The 4,845-nt window shown below is 40.4% G+C and overlaps 1 protein-coding gene across 32 annotated transcripts in view; it reads left to right on the top strand.

The window, feature by feature from the left end:
- LOC111247364 (uncharacterized) overlaps positions 1-4,845 on the top strand; it is a 126,347-nt gene that overhangs the window by 82,451 nt on the left and 39,051 nt on the right. The gene's annotated exons all lie outside the window — the stretch shown is intronic.

Below are 4,845 nucleotides of genomic sequence, written 5' to 3'. Positions count from 1 at the left end.
TTGCGGTAAGAGTCATGCGGAAAGACTGACTTAATTCCTACGACTTGTATGAGACGATATCTCAGTACGCTCACGATGAGACACATCCTGAGCCGGGTGGCCAACATTAGTATGCGCTTCTCCACCTAGCTCTGTTCTCAGTCAATTCGACCGCCGACGCTCTAAGCGCTTGTTTAGTACCGAGTAGTTAAACCCGTAGCTTTTACGTAGTTGTGCAACGCTTAACGCGTGTGGGCACGTTGCAAACACACCGCTGAGAGACACTGATATGAACGTCCCGTTCACGTTAGAACCATGTATCGCTCCGACGCCGTGGAGATGAATATCGTTAGACTTTTGCACCTTTAGCAGGCCAACGTATTACAAATTTCACACGGTGCTAAGACCGACGGCCCCATCAGCAGACAGCTGACTCACCTGAGGTGACCTGGTTTGAATTGGCAGCACGTAGCTTTTGGCTCCTCTTGCTCACACCTTGACTGATACGAATTCTATTCAGGCATTCCGTGACCATATGGTGGAGAGGTTGTGCCAGCAGCGGCCAGCATTGGTTGTTATAGGGGTAAGACCAAGAGACGTCCGGCCGTAATATCCACAAGTGTGCAGCTTCCGAATGGATGTTGCGCGGAGCTCAAGGGCTTGCGTCGGTACCACCCAGTTCCACAAACAAACGACAAAAAGCAATACCAAGCAGCTACTTTAGCAGTGTGTCACGAGCACTGTGAAGAGTAATTGCAGCTTCCAGAGCCTCGATTGAAGTTCGCGACAACTTAGCCAGTGCTGAGGCCCGAGGGATTGGCATTTACCGTGAGGAAGTACTGTGTCATCTCAAAAAAATCGCGCAATGAGTGTATAATTCAGGTGCAGTTTACTTCCTATCTCCGGATAAACGAACGATATCCGCTGCTCCTTTTCATGTTACATCGAGATACTATTTTCGTGTAAACATCTCTCAGCTTTTTCAGCAGCAAAAGTTACTATTGGCCTCGACTTGAGCTATAGACAAACACCACGAACTATTATTATTACATCAAGGAACTCATGTACAGCAACAAGCTAATGATGCACGGCCTTATGACTCGTTTTGTTTAGAACATTTATGACCAGAAACAGATTGTTGTTTGTACATTTCATTACGCCATGCGCTGTTATTACCCGTGCCGCAATATATATCCTTTATTTCGCCCATTTCGTCGATCACCGTTGCTAGGAAAAATTATGCAGAGTACGTCAGAAAAGTCTCCTAAAGCTAGCTAAAAACGAGAATATGCCCTTCGCTGCTAATCGACCAATATTTGCTTTGCCTAAGCAGTAACTTTCACTTGCATAAATAAATCCTATAATTGCTCTCTTGCTAAAGGTGGCATTTTGTTGGGCTGGGAACCGGGGGCCTACAAATATATACGAAATAGCAGGCCTGTCCACTTAACCTTACAGCATATTTATAAATACATTATATGCTTAAAATGTGTATTCGATTCACTATAATGGGTCTTTCATTTAGGTAACCGGTTAATTTTGCCGTCTCATCGTCTAGGACAAGTTTCATTAAGTAGGTTAATCGGGTCTTGGCAATAAGTTAATGTCAACATACAGCCCAGATTAGCCAGCTGCTTTTTGGTGATAAACTCGAACAACTATTATCGGTTATTATTGGAAGATATTAGCATTCAACTTACAAAACAAATTACATCAATTAAAAGGATTTAGCAAACTTTGCTCGACTAAGTAGTTTGACAAATCTACCTAAGGACAGAATTGAAAATTCAGAACTACAAAATGTTAAAGGTTTTCGAGAAATGCTTAAATGAGAAAAAAGCGATTTCTTGCGGATAGTTACACTGTTCGCTACAAAGTACATGCATATACACTGGAGCTTTTCAGAACTAATATACGTATTGCTATATATATAATATAGCTGCATTGCTGATGGCTAATTCGCTCTGTACTTTATGCAGAGAAGTTCAGAAAAGTACACTGAAGCAATGTTTATTATGTTTTTCATATATATATATATATATATATATATATGTACAAACGTTCCAGGTGTATGGTCGCTCCGGCCTGAGTCTGAGAGTCAGCAACGCTCATAAAATCCATACCAAGAAAAGATAAAGTTTGAATTTTGCAAGGATTTTTGACGAATGTAAAATAATTCTGTAGACAATCGTTGATGGACAGAAATACGGCGAAGGTAAATAATTGTTGCAAGTTCATTTAAACCACTGTTCTATACATACCACCGTAACTTTACTTATGATGAAAGAAATAGTAAATCGTCACTTGTTTGTCTACCGTCAGCCCAGCAAATTTGCCATTCCTCTATCTCTTGAAGTAGACAAATTTCCCAACTGTTTGTAGACTGACTCACTTATCTTGAACGCGAATGTGTGAGACACATGGCAAAAGCATACTTGTAAAATAGCTTTAATTGTCCACATAAAGCAGCATAATAATAGAAGTGTGGGTGACTTATTTGTTTTCCCATCTGTTTATACGAGCGAATCTCTTTCACATTATAGTAATAATGAGTATGAGAACGGCTTACCTCAAAACACGCACATGCTTCGATTGGACGATCTCTGTGTTCACTAAAATTTCATCAAACGGAAACTTTTATCATTTTGAAGTCAACTGGCACGCCCACACCTGCGTACATAAATGCTATTATTATTGTATCATGGAATAAAGTTCTCTTCTTCGCATAATAATAGAACCCTATAAATTGTTAATTAATTTACTCGAGAAAAGTATATTGATTTTTAACAAAACCCAACTCACAATAGCCTAGAAGATGTTTATCTAGCCTGTTATGTCTGTCTCTACACGTTGCCGCCGAACAACATAAATGACGTTAAGTGATACCGCTTCGAACCCAAGCTGAAATAGCTTTCGGTGGTCATTGGTATGGCTCGTATCAGCTATCGCCGTTATCTAACTACAGCCAGACAAGTATAAATATCGATAGTAATTGCCAATAAATTGTCCACAGGGTAGTGTAACGCTTGTCTGTTACAGTAATTTGAATGTTAGGCAATAAATGCTCGTGTGTAATACAGAGGTGTGGGTCATCGCTATAACCTCTTTAAAACGCTGATTGCCTACCTTCATCTCAGTAATATTTTGTACTCTAATAAACGTCCATATGAATCTAAAGGAAAATAGCATATTCGTTTCGAAACGATACAAATTTCGCTTAAGCATGAAAATACGCTGACCAACCGTTCTCGGTCACTTCGTCGCGTCATCTATACACAGAGTCAAAACCTAAGTATGTACTTGACTACTGCTGTTAAATCAACAGTGGTGATATGAAATTCTGTCGTCATTTTGCCACTGCTATTGTCATTATCTTTTGGTCCGTCCAGCTGCCGAAGAAGCAGTGCCTACGTGCTGCGTGTTCCTCGAGGAACTTAGTGTCCACACGGGCGTAGCGTGGTCACGACAAAACATGGACAAGCACGTGGTGCAAGTACCGCGATAAAGGAGAGACGACGATGAACCGGAGGATGACGACTTGGGGAGAATGCGAAAGACCTTGAAAGCGCGAGCGTGAAGTCATAGCTAGACGTGATTGCAGCGCTTTCCGTTGTAATATTGTTATCCTGCAGCAAATAAGCGCCGGGACGAACTTGAGCGAGTTCATGTCAATTCAGGACAAACACTAATCGGTCCGAATCGTGCCGTCCACCAGCAACGAAAGCGAGATGCAGGTCTGCCTGTTCCGGCGAAGCAAATATGTACTAATAACATACTGGCAGAGTGATATAGTGCAACATTTTTGCGACATTGTCATATTATTAGCACCAAGTAAATTTACCAACGAAAGTTGATTTGGATGACTGGTGCAAGCGTCCGTTCATAAGAGGTTCGACAGTGGCACCTTATCAATATTTTAAGTCGATTATCTAAGCGGTACGGGGCCAATGAAATTATTTAATACCAATTTAACGTGTAAATTAATATTTAAATGTGACCACGTCGCCATTGAACTTTACGCCGTCCAAAATGTATTTTTAGGTAGAAAAATAAAGGATGGCTAACTTTGGCCGGCTACAGTGGAAATGATAATGCGCAAAAATGCGTTAATAGAGTTAGTGGTAAACAGTTTCGGCTTTTCTATCTACATCGAAATGCATATATGTACGTATATTCATATTGGAACGTTCTTTGCTATAGTGAGACATAGAAAAATTAGCAGCAGGCTGTGTACCGTAGAAGACCGTATATATAAAAGGACATAATCCGGCCTAGCGACGGTTAAAACAGAGACAAATGGTCACTAGCTAGTTACTGCCAGTTCATGGAGGAAGGTGGTGGGTTCACAAGTGCGCGGTGGGTTCCATGCTGATTAAGTTTTGCATAATATCACCCTGTAGGGTGCAGTGGTATTATAAAGATGGACTAGGCTGAGCTTACATAGCGGCTTCGATCAACTGTAAAATACATTTTTTCTATCTTGATTACTCTGGTGTTTATCGCCACTAAATGAACAATCGGTAACTCATTTATCATTACTATATATTTTTTTTGCTCAAAGCCGTTGAACGCTATGCTGCATGTATCCGTTGCCCTGGGTGTACATTAGCATAACCATCGCCGCTGTGTTTGAAGGCATTTCATACATACGAATAATCACGAAAGTAATAATATATCCTTGCTACGCGGTTAAGGTTGATATACGTAGCCCCAATACTTGATATCTCAAGCACAACTTTATTTATAGAGATTTTAATAGATATATTCATAGAGAAATTAATTTCCCTTCTAACTTCGGATGTTGTAAACTTGTTTATCAAACGATTGTTAAATGGTTAAACTTAACTTATATCAATTATTGGTAAT

Source organism: Varroa destructor, unplaced genomic scaffold, assembly GCF_002443255.2.
Source record: "Varroa destructor unplaced genomic scaffold, Vdes_3.0 BEIS01000003.1, whole genome shotgun sequence".
NCBI classification, from domain to species: Eukaryota; Metazoa; Arthropoda; class Arachnida; order Mesostigmata; family Varroidae; genus Varroa; species Varroa destructor.
Note: the sequence above shows the minus strand (reverse complement) of the source record. Positions and strands in the feature narration are given on the sequence as shown.